This window comes from Ambystoma mexicanum, chromosome 9 (assembly GCF_040938575.1).
Source record: "Ambystoma mexicanum isolate Mex_15411 chromosome 9, UKY_AmexF1_1, whole genome shotgun sequence".
Lineage (NCBI taxonomy): Eukaryota > Metazoa > Chordata > Amphibia > Caudata > Ambystomatidae > Ambystoma > Ambystoma mexicanum.
Genome location: NC_090931.1, coordinates 246260016 through 246282507, shown reverse-complemented (window position 1 = coordinate 246282507; position 22492 = coordinate 246260016).

Genomic DNA, 22492 nt, shown 5'->3' with positions numbered 1-22492 from the left:
CAGCAATCGAAAACTCTACCACTTACTCAATGGGCAGATGGTGTGTGGTTCCTGCCACCTCATCACCCACTGCTATGCCAGAATCCCTGGTTCAACCCACGACTCCATGGTGCTGCAGAACTAAATGCTGCCAGGGTACAATGCACGTCACCGCGGATAGCATACCTAGCTGTTGGGTGAGTGTATCTACCAAAGCATGTGCACTGTTGAATGGGGGCAGGATACATGTTAAGGAGAATTCTCCAGAATGGCTAATTTTCCTTAGCTACTGTGTCCCTCAGAAGCTTTTCTGGATTTCTAGGATTTATTTGTTTCACCTGGTAAGAGTGTCAGCCTTTTTTCGCACTCTTACATGTGTTTTGCTGTGTGTTTTACATTTTTGTGTTCATAGACTGTGGAGCCTCACCTACTCCATAGGCATCATCTTATTACTGTGTGTCACACAGCACCTTTAGTGAAGTGACACAGGGTTGTCTGTTTCAGACTTCCCACTTTAAACTCCATTTTCTGGGACTGACTACTGTCTCCCAGAACATGTAAAGTTGCCATTGACTTTATTAGTCTTTCTAAATTCATAGAGCCAGTACAATCTATCTGCCATAGAGTACTGGAAAGGGTTCATTGTTATCCCTTTTTGTCTGTTTCTCATGGAACAGTATTTCGTTCCCCTTTCATTAAGATTTGGCTGGTGGCAGTGGTATCTACCATATTTTTCCTACTGCGGTCTATGAAAATAGCCTTGGTACTGATTTAGACTAAGTAAGTAGCCTCAAACTTTAATCCGCTGGACCCCATTTAATTTTCTTTGGTTCCGGCTGGGTTTGTTCACCATTTCTTTTCAAAAAGGTCTTTCTCGTGTTTGACTCTGCGCGCCAAACCAGGTTTGGTTCCTTTGTTTGCCGTCCTTTGGCGGGCTTCGGCACAGAAGCCCTCCTTAAGCGCCTGAGAGTCTAGGTTGACAGGATGTGAGGGAGGGGTTTTAGGCCCCCTGCACAGGGTCTCCTTGGAGACCCAAGTCGCACTCTTGTTTGATTGGCTAGGTGACTGTCCTGCCAGGACAGCCACCCTGCTATGTGATTGACAGCCAGACTGTGTGAATGGGGGAAAACTGCATAAAAAGCAGGTCTCTGGGACTTGGAAGGCAGAGTTGCTATTGGATCAAGAGAACCGAAGAGAAGCTGAAGGAAGAGGACAGCTGCAACTGCTGAACCTCTGGTGAGGCCCTGCTGCGGGTCCGAATCTCCTAGACTTCAACGACAGAGAAGATCTGCAAGGAATCTTCTTCCCTTGAGCTGGTGGGACCAACCAGTTCGCCAAAGACCAAGCAAGGCCTCGCTCCCCTGGTCGAATTTCCTGTGCATCACTGCAGTGAACCAGATAGCCACAAGGACCGGACCCTGTTTGGGTTTTAAGGAGCTCACCTTTTATTCGTTGCTTTGCTCTGCTGCTGGTTTCTTCCCTGGGCAGTGCAGGACCCTCCAGTCTTCCTCCTTCTTGTCAGTCCGACAGTCACTTCAGGAAACGTGAGCCTGATAATCTGCCAGAAACTTCTGCCTCAGCTACAGCATTCTTCTTCTTCTAAGGTACTGTTCAAACCTGGTTGTTCGTTTTGTCTGACCTCGGTGAACGTGTTTTAAGTCTTTCGCCAATCCGAGGGCTTGTCCTTCTCTACTCTTTTAAATAACTTTTCTTCCGCCCAACTATGTTTCAAACTCTTGGCAAAGACTTAACCACAAACTACTCTGAACTGTGTGTTCCTCTGCAAAGACTCTGAACCAATAATATTGGCCAGGCCTATTGATTTAAATCCTAGTTGTAGTAATACTTTTCTAGATTGCCCTGCCTACTTACTTGTTGGTACTGCTTGATTTTGAATAACCTTGTCTTTCCCTCCCTTTTTAAATTACTGGAGTCTCATTTTGCTCACACTTCATTTTGAGCTTAACTTGTCCAGAATTCATTGGGTGGTGTGTAGTGTATTAAGATTGTGATTTTCTGCTGCTTTACTTAGTGAACTGTTTTACAAATGATTGTGTAAATAAATGTATATTCTTTTACTCAGAAACCTTGAGTCAGTGTTTGTTTGAACCACAGCAATTGCTGTCCTTTGTGTAACTTCCGATACTGCTCACTTTGCTCTTGAGATAAGTCTGGCTGCTCAGCCATCGCTACCATTTTACTGCATAGTACAGGCTTGTACCAAAGGTGAATGTGTACTGTCACTTGTAGTCTTAATTGTGTGTGGTGTTCCCAAAGGGTACTGCATATGATTCTGCCTTACAATACACCATAGCGTATCTGGCTGTAGGGTGAGTGTATCTACCAAATCATGTGCACCTTGAATGGGGTGCAGGATACACCATATGTTCACTGTTGAATGGGGGGGCAGGATACACCATATTTATTTATTTTATTTTTTATTTATTTATTACATTTGTTACTCGCCCAGACCCGCGGGTATCACGGCAAAAATTCAATAAGTAGTAGCATTTTTATACAGTGTTACAGTTACCATCACACAGAACATATTTAACTAACATGCAAATAAATCATGTGAACACATTTCTTATACTAAGTTCCAATTGGTCAAAGTAGCAGGTCACATTTTTTTTGAACACTAGATGCCGATCTATAGGCGATCCCTATGGGAGCATGAGGGACATGGGGCTACGTTAGCTGTCCAGATTGATTCAAAGAAGGCAGTAAACCAAAAGCATTCTATTAGGTTAATATTTGTTAAATAACCAAGTTTTCATTGCTTTTTTGAATTTTAGTAGGGAGTCCTCATTTTTGATACTAAGGGGTAGTGCGTTCCAGTGCGATGGGGCTAGGACTTTGAAGCTACTTCCTCCTGCTCTACTGTATTTGTATTGAGGAACTTCCAGGAGAGCCAGTTTATTAGATCTCAATGTCCTACAGGAGATTTTTTTCTTGATGGTGTTATTGAGGTAGCTGGGCACTTTATTGGTGATGCATTTATAGATGGTGCTGAGTGTTTTGAAGATAATTCTTGCTTCAATTGGCAGCCTTTGGTAGATACACTAACCCAACAGCCATAGCGTACATGGCTGTTGGGTTCGTGCATCTACCAAAGAATGTGCTCTGTTGAATGGGGGGATGTTCAACACCTATCAGCAGTGCATGTGTGCAATGCAATGTCTGACACAGAAATATCATGCCTGAGTTCAAGGCCTTGACTGGCATGTGTCACTGGTCCAAAGAGAGCACGCGCTTGCATAACAAAATCAAATCTGCACCGCAACATCAAAACAACTACATGTACCAGAATGCATCACACCAATGTCCCAAAACCCAGCACAGACACTCAGCAAATCCCACAACACCTGCTGCACAGACTAATAATTCTTATGCATCACAACACCCCACCTCCATACCACTATCTTTCCCCACACCAAGTAGCCGGGTCCCCTGCCTGTTTCAAGTGCACATAGGCATGTGCATGTGACCTGAAGCGCAAAATTGTAGCCATACATATCTATAAATGTGTGATATGCCCATCATAGGACTATTGAATTGGAACACAGTAAGAACACACACCAGTCTTATTTGTGTGTGTGTTGTAGTGAAAGGGTCAGAGGTCAAGGAGAGTGTGAATAGGCCATGGAAAAGCGACAGCAAACCACACACCCACCATGCATATTGACAAGGTGTATTGGCTTGTTGGCAATCATTTGGCTGTCATCGTCTTCCCCAGCTATTCAATTCCTTGTATGGTATCCCTCTGTGAATATATCCACATCCATCAATTTGCCATAATCGTTGATGCTGTTCAACCATGCAGCACATCATGTACATCAGAATGCAAGTACGCCTTGAGACGTACTTAAACCCAACTAAATATCAAATCTCATAGTAATTCAGATTAACGTCCTTACTGTATTAGTGCTGCCTACAAGGGCTGCGGTCCCCGTCAGAGTCTGCCGTGTCGGGCACACTTGCTGTGTCGGGCCGAATACTATTCTGCAGGCTGGGAAACATTTCCCCCTGGTGATAGCACCGGCATACTTACACCCGGACAAGCCACATTTGCATTTAGAACGTCTGATGACTGCAGACATAAATCCCGAAGATCAAACTGATTCTACACAAAATGATCCATACAATGCATGGACATCTATTCACACTGACTATGCACATGTTAACATTTTCCATTGCTTAGTGAACACTATACAGACTGCACCAACATGATACAGACACAACAATGACCTTCTACCCTTTCTGTTGCTCCCGTGCAGGTGATGCTGGATATCCCCTGATGCCATGGCTGATGACCCCCGTGAAGCAACCACAGGACCAGCACGAGCAGGGATACAACTGTGCCTCCATCCATACTCTTAGGATAGAGCAGACATTTGGCCTGTTAAAGGCAATGTTCCACTGCCTGAGCAGATCGGGGGCACACTTATGTTCAGTCCTGTGAAGGTGGGCAAGATAGACCTGGCCTGTGCCATTTTGCACAACATGTGTATCAAGTGCAACATCCCACTGCCCCCACCCACCAGAGGTGAAGGATGACAACAGTGATATTGAACTGCCATTGGCACATTGCAGGGATGCCATGGTTAGCCGTGTTGCACTGATTTACCACAATTTTTGAGCACTTCACATACGCATGTGGCGAAGGCCAGCTAACACACTGGGCACTGCACAATCAATAAATCACTCCCTTACACTTAAAAAGCAATGTCCAGTCATGATTTCAATGCAACACCAACTGTACTGTATAAAATGAAATGATTTACAAAGGTGGAAAAACAATAACTGGCAAAACTATCCCTCCCCACTCCCGCTCCCCAACTATCCATCCCCACTGTCCCTCCCCAACTTCTCTATACAACTCCTGTCATGTTCTGCAAGTAGAACTTGCACAAGTCACAGCATGGCACATGTGTGTCTTGTGCCTATTTACGTCCCCTTTTAGTGTCTGGCGTGCGGCTGTGTGCAAAGCTTGGAAGCCGCATTGAATGCCGGCTTCGGCTTTTGGGCACAGAACTAGCAGGCGTTGAACTGCTGGATGGTGTGTGGGCCAGTTCTGTGCACCATGTGTCTAGGAATGCCTGGAGGAACATAGCCATTGTCTCAGCAATTGATGACATCACACAGTTGCCCTCCCTTACCCTCCTGGACATCTGTACTAATGCATTCATACAATGGCCAAGTGCAGAAGCATTCTGAGGTCCACTAGCCTGTACACTCTTCCCTATCAACTGCGCCTCCAGCAGTCAAGGCATCCTGGCGTTCCTCTATGCGCCTGAGTCTGCCATCCATTTCCCTCACACTGAGGAAGGGTGGGCATTGTGGGCTCATTGGGTCCTTGGGGTACAATTGCAATGGCTCATAGGGGTTGTGGTCTGTTGTCTCCCCTGTGTCCACTCCACCATCATCTGCTATGTCCTCTGCACTGGACACGTGCTTGTGCATGTGGCTGCGGTGGTGGTCGTCGTACTGCAGCAGCCGGGGCTGCCTGGGTGGGTGCAGCTGGGGCAACCATTGATGGCTGTATGGGTGCAGCTGGGGAGACTGGCGCTGGCTGGATGGGTGCAGCTGGGGTGACCAGTGCTGCCTCAACAGGTGCATCTGTGGTGACCAGTGCTGCCTCAAAAGGTGCAGCTGGGGTGACCATTGCTGCCTCAACAGGTGCATCTGTGGTGACCAGTACTGCCTCAAAAGGTGCAGCTTGGGTGACCAGTGCTGCCTCAAAAGGTACCGCTGGGGTGGCAGTGGCAGTTGTGCCTGTTGAGGCTGTGTTGTCCTGGGTGGAGTTTATGGTTGTAGTCCATTGGGTCCTCCAGTGTCGACGGCTGGTGCTCCTTAGGTGCTTGGCTGGGCCTCTTCATTGTCAAATGATGTACCTGAGGGAGTCAGAAAGGCAGGTTGTCAGTGAACAGTGTGGATTGATGATGCAGAGATACATGCATTATTTTGTTGTGCCTGTGCTGTGGCGGGGACATGGCAGGGTACATGGAATGGTGCACACATGCTTGTGTCATGCGTACTGTGCGGGTGGATGTGTGATGTTTGTACATGGTAGAGTAGTGTGCCAGAGATACTTCCATGGTGTACTGACAATTGCTGGGTACGGTATTGGGGTTATGACCTTCACACTGTGGGATGTTTGGTTGGGGAGGGGTGTGGCATGGATGGAGCCAGCATGTGCCTGCTGCCTGTAGCACTTACAGGGATAGGTGAGCATTTATGTCCATGGGTTTGGCTGACTGGGACGAGGGAGTCACATTTTGCCCTTGTGTGTGACCCTGGTCATTTATGAGTGGAGATGGGGTTTAGCACTGAGGTGACTTTGTTCCAGGGGAAGCACGGAAAACACACATGCATTAAGCTGTGGCAGGGTGATTTGTGTCTGTGTGGAAGCAGAAGCAGGTTCTGTTGGCATTACAGGGTGCCTGTGCTGTGTTCTAGGTTAATTAGTGGTATGTGTCATGTTGTGGGGGACAGGGTGTATGTCAGTGTATGCACCCATTTTGCTGGTTTCTTGGGGGGTCATGCAGGTGTTTTGAAGTTGTTGTGGACGATGCACTTCACATTCATGTCATATGTTGGTACAGTAGTGGGTGCAGGGTGGATAGGGAGGTTGATATTACATTGGGGTTATGTGTGCTTACTAGCTTCACCAGGTTTCCCTGCTCCGCCACCACAGCACTGACCCCTTCGATGGCCTCGAGGTGCAGCACACTGCTTCACATCTCATCCCAGGGCAGCAGCCATATTGGGGATGCGCTTGAGCCACCTGGGGCCATGCCCTGCCTGCGCTGGGCCGAGACGAGGCTGTGCACCCTCAATCACAGGTCGTGCCACCTCTTGTGGCAGTCTCGCACTGTGCGGGGGGTTGTGCCAACTGAATAGACCTTCTGGGCCACCTCTTCCCAGATGCTCTTCTTGTGCAGCTGGGCCTAATTGCGCTGGTCGTTTGGGAAGAGCTCTGCAGCATGCTGGACAATGGTGTCCACTAGCATGTTCAAATCTGCCTCACTAAAGCGTGGCTTCCACTTTTGGGTCTCATTGACTCTTGATATCATGGTCAAAGTGGAGTTTCTGTGGTCAGGAGGGGCGGATGTTGCCTGTGCTTTCTGGATTGCAATGGATTGTGTTTTATTAATGGCCACCGGATGATTTCTTGTTTTGGCAATCACTTTTTTCCGGTCACAGTATTTGTGGGACTGCTGTTCCCAGTGCCGATAGCTCTGGGACTGTGTTGCCGGATTCGCAGGCACCGGCACCGAGGACGACGGTGTTGGCATTTTGCAAGGGTTTCGATGATGTTTCCGGCATGCCGGAATGCACGTGCATGACACAGGTTTATTTATTTATTTATTTATTTGCATTTATAGAGCGCACAGAGCTGCCCTGAGGCATCGTGGCGCTTTTAAAGAAGGATTGAGCTTAACATACAAAGGCTTGAGCTTAACATAGGTAGGATGAAATAGTAGGTAGCATTAGTACAGTTACAGGTGGTAAGGGACTGAGTAGTCCAAGCGTTTATGCTTGCTGTGGTTACAGTGCAAGCTTAGCTGTACATGTTGGTTAGAGACAATTAGCAGAATAGAAAGGATTTTAGGTTTTTGCGAAAGGAGGTGTATGTTTTTTCTTTCCTTAGTGGTGTTGGCAGGGCATTCCAATTTTTGGGAGCGAGGTGTTGGAAACTAGACCCTCCTGCTCTAATTCTTTTGAACGTGGGGTCATAGATCTGGTTGGCGAGGTGTGCTCTGGTGGGTCTCTTGGAGGTGTTAAGGGTGATTCTTTCCGAAAGGTAGGGTGGGGCATCTGAAGTAAGGCATCTGTGTGTGATGGTCATGGCTTTGAAGAGAATGTGTTCTTTTACCGGTAGCCAATGGGCATCTTTCCTAGCTTGAGAGATGTGCTCCCTTTTGGGAATGGTCAGCGCTTTCCGGAGCGCGTTATTTTGCGTGATTTGAAGTTTTTTTAGGTTGTTGACAGAGGTGCCTAGAAAAAGGGCATTACAATAGTCCAATTTGGTACCTATTGTGGCTCTTGCGATGGATAGTCAGTTTTTGGTGGAGAGAAACGGCTTGACTGCGTTGATCACCTTGGTGGTGAGTGCTGAAGAGTTATATAGCTATAGCGTTGACCTGGCGGAACATGGATAGTGTGGCATCTAGGTGCACACCTAGGGTTTTGACAGTCTTGGAGACTGTGATGATGGTGTTATCAATGTTAAAGGATTTGTATTGTGGGGGGAGTTTGTTGAGAGTTTCGCTGGTCCCTACTATGAGGATCTCAGTTTTATTCCCGTTTAAGCAGAGGCCGTTGGCAGCCATCCATGTTTGGATGGCTGTGTAGAGTTTGGTAGTGCTGTCACATCGTCTTCATATGTCCCAGTTAGTGGGAGTAGTACCTGCGTGTCGTCCGCGTAGTTGGTGTACGCTATGTTGCGACTGTCGAGATCATTGAAGAGTGGGAGAGTAAATATGTTGTAGAGTGTAGGGCATTGCAGGAGCCCTGGGAGACTCCGCAGTGGATGATGGTAGGGGTTGCCAGGCGATAGCTTCTGGGGAGAAGTGTGCTTAATTTTTTAGGTGCATGCCTAGGATATTGTGGTTGACAAGGTCAAAGGCAACGGACAGATCCTATAGGAGAAGGAGTGCCGGCTTGCCTTTGTCCATGATGTCACCAAGTTATATTTTTAAGTCAAGTAGGGATGATTTTGTCCTGTGACCTGGTCGGAATCCTGACTGTCTTTTGCCTAGGATAAGATTGGTTTCAAGATAGTCTTGGATTTGTGTGTAGGCAACTTTATCCAAGATCTTAAGCAAGAAGGGCACGGTGGTGATGGGGCTGTAGTTATTGGCAACTTCTGGGTCAAGGGTAGGTTTCTTTAGAAGGGGGCGTACGCAGGCTTCTTTTAGATTGTCTCGAAATGTGTTGGAGTTGAAGGAGGCATTAATGAAGGATTTGAGAAAGGGGGCGAGTGTTTCAGTGCAATCTTTAATGACACTGGCTGGACACGGGTCTCCTTTGCAGTTGGATGGTTTAATCTTGTTCATGATGTCAATGACCTCCTGTTCTGTTACTTCCCTGAATTTGAAGGGGTTTAAGGGGGCTTTGGCTGGAGGGGGCACAGGGCTGGGGGTGTGCAAGTGGTCGGCAGTGGTAGTGGATTTGAGGTGCTGTGATAGATTTTTGTGGTGCTCCTTAATTTTTACTTGTAGGAGTTCGATTTTGTTCAATAGGGCAGATTGTATAGAGTTGCACCAGGTTTGGTCTTTAACAATATCTTGTGATTTGGCAGCTGGTGTGGTGAGTTCTTTGAAAATGGCGAAGAGTTCTTTGGATTCTGAGCTTGCGTTAGCAATTCTTTCATTGTAGGAAGCTGACTTGGCTAGGTTTATGGATTTTTTGTATTGGGAGGTGATTTTTTTATAGGATAGGTTGTCTGGGGAGGGTGATTTTTGCCAGGTGTTCAGAGCTTTTGTTTTTTGAGAGCGGAGTTCTTTAAGTTCAGCGGAGAACCAGGTGTTTGAGTGCTTCACTGTTTTAGCTTTTTTGTTCTGTAATGGGGCGATAGTGTCTATAGCAGAGTTTATTGTAGTATTATAGATATCTGCTAACACTGATGGGTCGGTGGATTTAAGGTCTGTAGTGAGGGGGTAGAGGTGTGGAATGATCTTATCTTTGGTAAGATTTTTGGCACATCTTGCCAAGGCTGGGGGGTGGCAGGGTTGGGCTTATTGGGTGTGGATGCGGCTGGGATGAAGAAGTGAATGATGTGGTGGTCTGGCCAGGGGGTAGGCGTAATGGAGCTAATATCGATGTGGCAGTTGTGGTCTGCTAACCAATCAAGGATGCGACCTTTGTTATGTGTTGGTGAGGTTATCTTTTGGTCAAAGCCTAGTTCTTTTAGGGCTAGTGAGAGGGATTTGGCTGACTTATCCTTTTTGTCGTTGTAGCCTAGGTTATGGTCACCTAGAAGGATACTTTTGGAGGTGAGTTTAAGGTTTTCTGATAAGCGATGTAGGAGGTTCTCGTGGAATTCCAGTAGTGGGCCAGGTGGGCGGTAAACAAGGTTGATGGTGATGGTGGAGTTGGGGGAGAGGGAGATTTTTATAGCAAGGGAGTCTGTGGTGTCACCCAAGTTGGATGGAATTTGTCTGGCCTCTAAGTGATCTTTCAGGATGAGTGCTACCCCCCCCCCCCTCCTACTGAGGAGAGGCGGTCTTGCCTAATGATGGAGTAGCCCTGTGGGATGGCAAGGTTGAGGGCTGGCACTGCGGTGCTATGAAGCCAGGTCTCCGTGATGGCTAGGATGTCAAGGTCCAGGTTGATGAGGAGTTTGTGAATTTCAGTGGCATGAGCAGGAATTGATCTGGCGTTAATGAGGGCACACTGTAGGTTGTGTGAGGTCTTGGAAGAGGAGGGGGTGGTGTTGTGTGGTGTCGGTGAGGCAGGGTTGGGGTGCACCAGGACAGGTGTGGGAGGGGAGGGTTTGGCCCTGAAGGTGGACGTTTCTGTGGTTTTGCGTGAGTTGGGAGGTGCTAGGAGGGTGATGTTCGGATGTCTGGAGCGGAGTCCCAGGAGTTGGTTCCTGATGTTGTTGGGTCTGGTGTATGATGTAGTGCTGTGTGGAGGATCGGTGGTTGTGATGTTGCTATTGGTGAAGAAGGATGGTAGAAAATGGGTGGGGGGAATGTTGGATGGGAAGGTGGTGAGGGTGGCTGGTGAGCTAGTTGCTTGAGGGAGACACATGGTGAGTAGAGCTATAGGGCTGTGATCGGCTGACAATAAGGCCAGACGCTAGGAGCGGCAAACACAGCTAGGCGCAGAGGGCAGCAATCAGTGTGAAGCAGCAAAGCAGTGGCAATCACTGAGGTGTGCATCTAGGTGCAAAGGGCAGCAATCAGCGGCAGGGTTGCCAGACACGGTGGCACTGGCATGCCGGAAACTTGGATTTCTTACCGGCATAGTTGTAGTGAGGCCCATTGCCTTTAATGGACCCCGGGAAAGATGGTTGAGCTGGATTTGCTTAAAAGCACTGCCTGCTGTCATTGTAATTGCTCAGATGCAATTTCCCGAGAAACACAATGGAAACCCCATCCCAAAGTACTACAGTTAGGTCCCTTGTCACAGCATTGCATGCATATCCTAGCCGTTCTTTGGAGTTGCCAGATGAAGTGAGCAAATTCTTTGTTTTTCCAATAACATTCTAATTCTCTTGTGTGAGATGTATTTGTTCATACCATAATCCTGTTTGGAACCCGACAGGAAACTGCAGCGGTATTTATACATTTTAATTACAGCATGCTGGGAAATGTTGAGTTTTTATGTACATTGTTATACTTTAAAATAAAAGGTTTTTGGAAATAAAAAAAAAATTCACTTCAAATATTCTAAGTTACCTTTCAATTAGATGAATCTGATTTTTGTCTTACCAAAACGCTGTGTTTAACATAAAATATGAAAATTAACAAGAATTACTATTAAGAAATACAAAATGAAAAAATAAAAACATGCTTATAAAATGACGTGCTTTACATTTTGCTAAGCTTGCCCCAAGGATACCATAACCACTTGGCTTTCTCTCATTCTCTGTTGATTTTGCATCTTCAATGCATACCTCTACTAAAGCAGGGCCCACTTTTCTATTACCCTTTCATGCCAGGCGTCTGGTGTGGGCCTTCACTCAGGGATCATGGTGAGTACCATCTCTTCCACTTTCCCTTATGGGGATCTGAAAGCCGCAGACTGCCAGATTTACCACCTTCCTGGGATGTAGAGAGCTACATCAGGTGATAGCTCTACAGCATCCATTCTAAAGTAAATAGTGCTCTCCCTCCAGTTATACTTCAATCTGTTAGCTCTCCCCTCAGGGAAGGCAGAGGCTGCTCCGACCTTTCCACTGCCTATCTCTGATGACGTAATGCAACTGGTTCTGTCCCACCCAGAGAGGGTTTAGCCCTGCGTTGCTGCAGGGTGTTTTCCAAATAACAACCATCGTTAAGGATCATCAAGACACTTTTTCTGTTGCCTGCATCTTCCGCAGGAGGACAAGGGGCCAAGGGCAGGACGAACAGGACAATCCTGGAAATAGGTGAGGAGGCAGATAGGATGGGGTTGGTTTCATGGACGGGGGTACGGGTGAGGGCGGGTTCACCTGACAATGAAAGACCGTGGGTTGCTCAGATGTTCCCAGCACTGATTGTGGGAAACAAAGGTGTGAACAGAGGTTTCTGATTGTCTCCCGCATTATAGAGAGAGCGCAAAGGGGCAGGTGACAAGAGAATAGACGGAATCCACAATGGTGTCTTGCTGCAGTGGAAAAGCTAGGCCCAGAAACTGTGGCATACTCAAAATCACCTAGTCAAGATAGGAGAAACCAAACTTAGACCAGTATCAGGGGTGCGCTGCTTAGTAGGAAAAAATAATAATACTCCAGGGAAAACATTAGCAGAAGCAGATAATATATACATAAGTGCCTGAAAACAAGTCACAACATTTTATCTATACATACGCAGACAGAAATTGCTAAACTCTATGGTATATTTAGACAGCTGGCTTGTTTAATAGAAAATTATAAAAAACATTCCAAATTAAATGAAGCATGTCATAGTTCAAGCCATGTAGCTCATACTACTTTAAAACATACATTCCAATCACCAATGTGTGCATAGGTCTAACACCACCATACAGGTCGCATATTTATACAATACATAAGAATGCCTCTAAACATTCAGGCTTAATTAAGCTATGATATCACTGAAGACCAACTAGTTTCGGCAACACATCCACAGTATATGGCTGCCTTCATCAGGGTCAATTTCTTCTGTGTACCTGTTCAAAATCCATAAATTTGAACCATCAAATGATATATATCAATCACTTGCACAGTCAACCTGTCCTATCCACCATGCAGACAGACATCAAGTGATTAACAGTTGCAATGCAGCATCTATTGTGGGTGCAACACCATCAGTGTGATGTAAAGTGGCATTGTCACATCTACTGTGAATGCAACATAACAACATTGTTTTCAAGTGACAATGCTGGCATATGTTTTGGGCACAATTTGACAGTGATTTATGGTGGCAACGCTGGCCTATTTTGTGTGTGTAGATTCTTAAACATGGTTTACAGTGGTAACATTGGCATATATTGTGGCACTGCTAATGTTTAATTTATTTACATGGTAATGCTGGCAGGCATTGTTGGCATAGCATCGTGAAAGTGATTTACAGAGGCAATGCATTTACCTTTTGTGGGTGTAGCTTCATAAATGTTATTTACAGTGTCAATGCTGGCATATGATTTGGACACAGATATGGGGTACATATTTAAAAGGCTACTGTGCATAGTTGGTGACCTTGCATCTACTGGATTTTTTCATGTGTTTCCCTATAGAACCAAGGAGGCTAATGACGTTTTAGAAGTTTGTGTAGGCCACATCTTTGGGCATTGGTTTGTAGATTGCAGAGTCTCTGGAAGGGGGAAGGACTCTCAAGGATAGGTGTTGAACTTCATGTTTATGTAATTTACAGAGGCAATGCATTTATCTTTAGTGGATGTAGCTTCATAAAAGTTATTTACAGTGTCAATGCTGGCATATGATTTGGACACAGATATGGTGTACATATTTAAAAGACTACTGTGCATAGTTGGTGACCTTGCATCTACTGGATTTTTTCATGTGTTCCCCTATAGAACCAAGGAGGCTAATGACATTTTAGTAGTTTGTGTAGGCCACATCTTTGGACATTGATTTGTAGATTGCGGAGTCTCTGGAAGGGAGAAGGACTCTCAAGGATAGGTGTTGAACTTTATGTTTGTAATGAACCCCACTGAAGGTGTTGGATATACAAGTGCATATTCCATAGTGTGATATTCTCATCCCATATGCTGTTTTCACTAGCACCTTCCTTATTATTATTTGTAGTTTTGCCATTGGTTCCTATAGTTGTTTGGTCTTTTCCAGAAATAGGAATGAAACCAAAAGGCCTGTTCCTGCTGGATCCTAAAGCTGCTGCCACCCTCCGCTGCCACCCTAAACTGTCCCATTGTACAGCATCCTGCCTTCAAACCAAGTTTAGCCCTATTGTGACCCCGCTATCGCCCCTGCAACCTCAGACATGCTCCTAGCTTTCTAACAACCACACACCCTGCCCATCAGCAGTGGAAGATGTGCCGGCAGCCCCACCCGCCACATGCTACATCAGTTGCCTTTTCTGCACCCACTATTTACCTCTGAGAATATGCAAATAGAATCACTGTGCACTACATGTTGGCTATGCCTGCCACCAAACCTCGTCCTGCCTGCACCAGCATAGATCCACCATCCACCCTCCTCCAATTACTGGTCATCCAAGGCAAACAAGTCATCATCAATACTTATCCCTACCTGCATCTGTCTGAGGCATCCTCTAACAGCCTCAACCCCGTTCACCACACACCTTTCCTTCCTGCACTTTAACCAAACCCATCTACTTCCACCAGTCGATAGCCATCTGCTGCTGATCTGAATACCAGCACTGAGCCCACCTCCTACACGAAAGTGACCAACCTCCGTGCAGCCCTCCTCAACAGACCCACTGGCTCTCCTGCAACCCCCTTCAACTGTCCTGCATGGATGGTAGGCCCATATCCTTCCATGCTCCTCCTTTCATGCTAAGGAACAGAGAGAACACTCAGCCTATCCTCATGCACTTGTGCACTGCCCACTCCATCCCACAACCACCAGGTTACCGCAACAAACAACTCAGCATGCACAACACCACACCCACCCCCTTTCAGAAATACCCCCTATTTCCACCCTAGAACCCTGCCCCCATCTCTTTTCCCTCACACCTCTCCTGTGCGCTCATCAATGCATGCTCTGTGATTGCCCATGCCATGGAAAGAGACCTGATCACCAATCTTAACCCTGACATTCTTGCTATAACAGAATCATGGCTACACCCCGCTGCCGGCCCAGCAATCTCTATCGCCATCCCCTCTGTCTATACCATTCTCCACTGTGACCTCCCCGTACATAAATGCAGTGGAGATGCCCTCATCCACAGAGATATGCTCACCATCAATCCACTTGCCACCCATGCTTCACCCTCCCATGAGTGCAAAACTCTCAGTATCCTCCACCTACACCATCACTCTCCACGTCACCTACTGCCCTGCAGGCCCTGTCAAAACTTTCAAAGAAGACCTCTTACAACTTATAAACACACGTGTCAAACCTACCTTCAAAATACTAATTATGGGGGACCTGGACTCAGGCTTTAATGACCCCACAGACAAAGAAGCCTTCAATCTTGCCAACTCCTTGAACTCTTTGGGCTTCACACACTGCATTAATAGCCCGATTGACCAACTAAGCAGAACACTAGATTGGCTTGCCAACCTCAACTGCACCACCACCATCACTGCTAATACCCTGTCCTCTGCACTGACCACCACACCATAACCTTCAACAAACCCTTATGCTCTCCACAGACTACCACCACCACCCCACTACCACCTGGAATCACATGATGCTCTTGCAACCCCACCAAGGAACACCTCGCACCCTGTTATTCCAGATCGCAGGCTCACCCGTAAAACCTTGCCCTCTATTCCCACTACTCTCCTTAACATCCACAATACTGCCATATTGTCAGCAGTACAACATGTATTCATCCCCCGTTTTATTTTGCGCAGCTCTTTTTGCCCACATATTTTTTGCTGAAAAGAAATCGAGAAATATGGTGGGGGCATATAAGGGGTAGAGTGGGGTGGTGCATATGGATAAATAATATGGGATGGATTATTGCCCCCCCAAACAAAAACAAAATCCGATGATTTTTCTCGACAAAAATATTTCAGCAAAAAGTGCAGCGAAAAATAAATAGGCAAAGAATGAACATGGAACCATAACTATTGTCAGTGGTCTACACACTCAACCCGCTTAAACCGCATAATGACAAACTCACAACTCATAAAAACTCCTGGTTCACGCCCAGTCTTCAGTCCATGCAAGTCAAGAAGCACACCTTAGTAGCAACTTGGCGCAAATCACCCACAGCAACCATCAACACTTGCCTTGCTAACTTCTCCAAAGAATACTATCAGGCCACCCACACAGCCAAAGCTACTGCTCTTTCTATTAGAATCTTCTCCCAGGCTCATTCTCAATCATGGGAATTGATCTCCATCCTACGCGAGCTGGAGACCCCACGGCTAAATCCACCAAAGATGCTGCCTGGTGCCAAAACATCCAAAACTCCCTCGCAAACAAAATTGCCACCTTCCAGAAAAGCATTCAAGAGATGCAACTAGCCATCCTTGCTAAGCCTCCCATTTCTGACCCCTCAACCAATCTCTGCACCATCCCCACCCCTGCTACCTCCATCCCATTTAGCTTCCTCCCTGTCATGGAAGAGGACATCACCAAGATCATCGCCAGTCTGAAGCTATCATGATGCCAAGGCAACACCGGCCTCTCCCACTTATCAAGTACTTTGCAGCAGCCCTCATACCCATCATCTCAACATTCATCAACTCCTCCTTCAGCACTAGCTCTATCCCACCTAAACTCAAGGAAGCCTGGATCTCCCCCCCTTATCAAAAAAGCCTCCCTTGATCTCTCTACTCCCACAAACTGCCACCCCATAACTGCCGTCCTATTCCTCCTAATATTTTTGAACCGCACCGCCTATATCCAAATACAAACCTACCTTGAAAACAACAACATCCTCAGCCCATGCTACTCAGGCTTCCGCCCTGGTCATGGCACCAAATACGCACTCCTTGTACTTATAAACCAAATGGCAGACCTCTGCAACTCTGGCAACCTAGCCCTGCTACTCCTGCTCGACCTGTCGGCGGCATTTGACCAGGTCAACCACCAAACTCCCTGCCATCCCCTCATCACTGCCTCCAACTTCTCCCCCAAAGCAACCAATTGGGTCTCCTCTATTCTAGCAGTCAGAACCGCTCGTGTTTATGATGGGAACGCATCAGCCCTCCCTGCACCAGTTCCTTGCGGTGTCCCCCAAGGTTCCTGCATCTCCCTCTACCTATTTAACATTTACACCAAACCCCTCTTCGACCACCTCCATGTCTTCGGCATCTCCAATACTAACCATGCGAATGACACCCAGATCCTCCTCCCCCTCACAGGCAACCATGCACAAGATACGGTCACCATCAACAATATATATGACGCCATACAAGCTTGGATTGCCTCTCTGCCCTAATGCTAACAAGATCAAAATCCTCTTAGTAGGTCCCTCCTCATGGCTATATAAACTAGACCCTGTCTTTTGGTCCTTCACCATTGCCACCCTTATCATCCCAGTCTCTCCCTGAATCAAGACTCTGGGAGTCTACCTGGACTCCAACCTCAGCATGACCCATTGCATCAATGCCATCACCTCATCAGCGGCTCAGACCACCAAACTCCAGAATGCAGCGAAACCTTTCCCTGCTACACAAGGCCACCTAACCATATCTCGAGCAGTAATCGGCTCTCTACTGTGCTATTGCAACTCTCTCCTGGTGGGTACCTCTGGGTCCAACCTCAACAAGCTTCACATTATCAAAAAAAACTCTGTTCATGCCGCCTTTAACCTTAACAAACATGACCATGTGTCAGCCTACAGAAAAGCCACCCACTGGCTACCTGTGAGAGAATGAATACATTTCAAAATTCTCTCCATCACCCACCACTGCCTCTCAAACTCTGCTCCACCCTACCTCTTGCAGAGAATCACCACTCATCCTCCAAACCTACCAGAGCAATCTACAGCCACAGTCTGACCACCCCACGATTTATGTGCATGAAAGCTGGGGGCACTAACTTCCCAACTACTGTAGCCCATCACAGAAACGCCTTGCTGCTACAACGGTGGGCTGTAACATCGTACTAGCCATTCTGGAAACAGCTCAAAGCTAGACTGTACAACTGAACCATACCTGTATCCTCTGAATCTCCTGCTCTCCTCCTCCCCCTTCCTCCCTTCCCCTCCCCTCCCATTCCTCTTTATCTCTCCGCCTCTTTCTGTTTCCAGCACCTTGATGCCTGCAGGTTGTGTGCGCTTTATAAATGCAAAATAAACAACAAATAAATAAACAAAACCTTGTATCAGTTGGATGACCTTCCTACACAGTTTGAACAAGGCCCAATGACATACATTTTACAATAGTATGCTTGTAGATATATCAGCAGTGATGCATTTCTAGGGTTATGAGTGCTTCAGATTGATGTTTTTTGGCATGTAGGCAATTCGATAATGATACCCAAAGTTTTTTTTTTCCCCGTTAGCAATGTTTGAATGAAATTTTGACATTAGCATGGACCCCATGTGTCGAGTGTACGTCCAAGAACATGTTGCATGCAACAACGGCTACATGTGCGGCACATTCTGCAGGTCAGGGCAGGAGTGGGACATCTGATAGGGCCCTGGAGTGAGCAGGGCTATTTCCTCCTTGTATTGGTCTAAAGTTGGAGATGACATACAGGAAAGGCGATCCGAAGGAGCGTCTTGCCCTCTGTTGAGCACTGCCCGGTGTGATCCCTGTTGCTCAACCGAGGTCAAGGAACCAATAGCTGTAGTTATGAGATTGCAGCATAGATACTGTAGCCTCACTCACGGGCATACTCATAAATGCCACCTTCAATTGCAGCCCTGGTCTCTTAGGTTAGTATTGGACTGCCACCAAACCTGTTCAGGCAGAACATTTGAACAGCGGGACAGTGGCAGTTAATTGCTGGTCTCTCTTTGTTAATTGGACATGTTGATGCATAATGTGAACAATGATCGCTATAATGATTTCCGAGAAGCCTCGTTCTCCCTAACCAAATTCCAAGTGTCCAAAGGCTCTCCCGAGAGGGACCATTGAGGATCTGTGAGGAGGGAAAACAGGCATGATGGCAGAAATCATAGAGGATTTCATAGCAGCTAACAATTGTCACAATGGAAATGCAACATAGTACAAGGGATGTAAGACTGAGAGTGGATCTGAAGAAGACCCCTCAATATATAGCACAGGGACTCTTGTGAACATTGTGGCATGAGAGCTATGATCTTTTGATGTATTTCAAGAACCCTTGTAGCCTTATTGAATATGTCAAAGAGAATATCGAGCTTCATTGCATTTATTAAATGCATACTGACAAAAGAAACCTGTTCTGGTTGCATTTCAAGAACTTGGTAAAAATATTTTAAATGGGATATCAAGCATCATGTTGCATTTAATGAATTTATACTGTCAGTTACTGACGCCCTTAAAAGGCCAATCGGATCCGATTGTGTCCTTTTGCATGTTTATTGGATTGGAAAGATTTCAATGCATAGTGTTATCCCATTATATCATTGTATGATATATTGAACCAAGCCAGTGTGCCATTGATTACTGACGTAGAAGAAGACATCTGATTGCTTTTTGGACTTTGTGAACTGTTGACCAAAGTCATAAATGGTTCTATATGTGTACAACAAACTCTCTTTGGTTGTTGTAAATGTGGTCGATATTTTTTTGATCAACCATGTTTGACCTCTCCCTTTTTTCAATTCTGTTTGGGGGTCCTTCATACACTCCCCCTCAACCATTGCACCCCTTACCCTTCCACCGTCAACCCCTCTAAATTCCCTTTAATTCAAACCTACAAATAGGCATTCATTGAAAAACCTTGGTTAAGATTAAGAGAGAGAGATAAGGTGATCTGATTTAACTCAACAAAACCCCTTCAGCCATGTCCACTGTAGAAGTTCCGGCAATATGTTTCTTTTAATAAGCACAACAGAAAAGTGGGACCCCCCTTCTCGGTCAAATATTTTAAAACCTACTGGAAGCCATAAACCCGGAGCACTTTCAGACATCGAGTCGATGCTTCATGGCCAACTTGTTTCATACCTGGTCCAATTCCGTCCAGTCGTTTTTGCTGTGCGCTGAGCTGAAATGTGGACTTTTTCTCTATGGGAAAATGATTGGAAGTAGGCAGAAAACTGTGTTCTTTTTGATTTCTTAATAATGTTTTCATTTTTTAACAAACCATTTAAAAAATTCCTAATCTGGAGGGGATGGTGGTTTGGAATCTTTACTAACTTTTTGTTTGCAAAATATCATCCAAATCCATCATGCAAGTCAAACGTCATATGAAATTCAATGTTTGGGGTTCCTATGGAGCTTGATACTCACCTAAGTATATATATAGTGAGGCGACAGCCACACTATAAGATATAGGTAACTGGTTGACTCAATCCAGTTTACAACAATCAAGTAGAGGCTATCATAACCACGGCACACACTCAGAAATGACATGTTGTTTGATTTTCTAGGTTATGTTTTTAACAAAGTACTTGCAGTTCCTGATAAGTTATTAGAACAAAGGTTTAGGGTGTTCACAGGCTGTGCTAAATATAATGTCAAGTATGTTGTATTTGTAGAAGAACATCAAGGCATCTTGGTCATCATATTTATCAATGTGCTTTCAGTGAAGCTGGTTTCTAGCGCATCTTTGTTGTCATACAGTACATTGTTTTCCTTTTCTCTGCTCCACCCATCCGTTTTTCACATCCCCACAGTTCAAGAATCATTTCTTTAAATTAATACACGCCTTCAGGTGTGTTGAATTGTAATAGTTGCTCTTTTATCAGAAGTACTAGGGTCTCCTCTGTGTCAATGTGATTATCAGATGGATATGTACAAAGTTACATTATATTCAGCCCGTGGAGAAAATTCCTGAATAAAATGTGCAACAGAATTGTTAATATCCTGAATAACCCAGTAAACAAGAAATGTATACCTAGCTACTGGAAGAAAGATCCAATGAGTTTTGCTTCTCCACAAGAAACTAACTTGAGTCATGAGGTTCAAGAAAAGGCTGGATGAATCACAATTGCAAATATCCACTCAAAAGCAAATCAAGAGTTTTGTGGACAATATTATAACTTAAAACAACAGTTAAGATGCTTAACAAATATGCAGACCAAGTTGTAAGAGTAATCATTGTGAAGGGGAAGCTGGAAGAAGCAGAATACATTCTGCTGTGCATGTTCTCCCAAATGTAGAGGATATTGATGAATTCCATTATGTCTCAGTGCTGCTGAAAGGAGAGTTTGGATGGGAGAATTCCATCTGCCATTAGGACTACTCCTAACCAAACCCTCAAAAGGGGATGCCCTGTATCTGTAACAAGATCAACTAATACACTAACGGATACAAGACTTAAGCCTCCAAGATGTGTGGCAGTTGCAGAACACAACTACTAGAGGGTACACACCATTCTGTGTTCCTCAAAAGTCCTTCTGAAGACTAGACTTTTTCTTACCCACATATTAGTTGGTGCCTTTTCGGTCAGAGGGGAATGGTAAGAATTGCACTGACTGATCACAACCTTAGAATATTACCACATACGGTAATAACGCATGTCCCCAAAGAAATTAAATGGGCTTCAAAATAGGGACGATCAGAAGGGTTCACATGACTCAAAACCATGAGGAACCTTCAGGTTACAGCATACTTACTGCATGCAGTGGCAGTATTCCCTGGGGTAATATTGCTAAACCTGGAATCACCCTCTGCAGGTGTATGATCTGGGCAAGGTCTTTAAGTGGTTGATTCAAGTGCTGTATTGCACACCTGAGGCATGTGTGGCAGTTAATGATTAGTGAGGTCACTTCAGCAGAATGGAGCTAGAAATCAAGCTGGGTTTCCCATTATCACTCCTGCTGTTCACACTGGTGTTTGAACCATTGGCAGAGGCAATCCGAATCTGCACGCCCTAAAATGGATAAGACTGAGCAGAGAGGAATGTAAAGACTTGCTGTTTACTGATGACAAAGTAGTATTGGCATCTAAATCTGAACAAATGAAACCTGCTCTGTTTCTTCCTTAAAAGACTTTGCCTTCCTGTCTGGATATAAAGTGAATCAAGCTAAATCAGAAGTATTCTTTATTTCAGGGTCTGCTTCCCAAAACACGTGGACAACTGGCCAATGAAATGGTCAGAGATGGACTTGACATATCCTGGCATCCATTTTCTGAGCAATTGTCTGAATACGATAAGTGCAAATCTAGACTCGCTGTTGGTAAATGTATCCACATGCTTGGAAAGATGGGAACACATGAATCTGGCACTGTAAGGCAATGTGAACTGTATACGAATGGGTACCCTGCCTCATATTCTGTATAAGTTGCATACTTTACCTGTGCTTATATCAGCACGCTACTGAAAGATAATGGAAGCATTGCACACGAAATTCCAATGAAGCATAGGAAATAAGGATCTCCTAGACATGAACAAGCTCCAAATCCCCACCTATATATCATGTCATTGTGCGCCAACAAGTCAGCTTCTTCGAGGTGGGCAATACGGATATGCCGAACTGCATCACATTGGCGAGGGGGACAAAGGTAAATACCACGGCGCATCTGATGCTGTACAGCAAATAACCTTAGAGGAAGCATGCTTGCCTTCCTAACTTTTATGCTAACTGTAAAAGACTGGCTATTTATGAACAGGTCTTTGAAA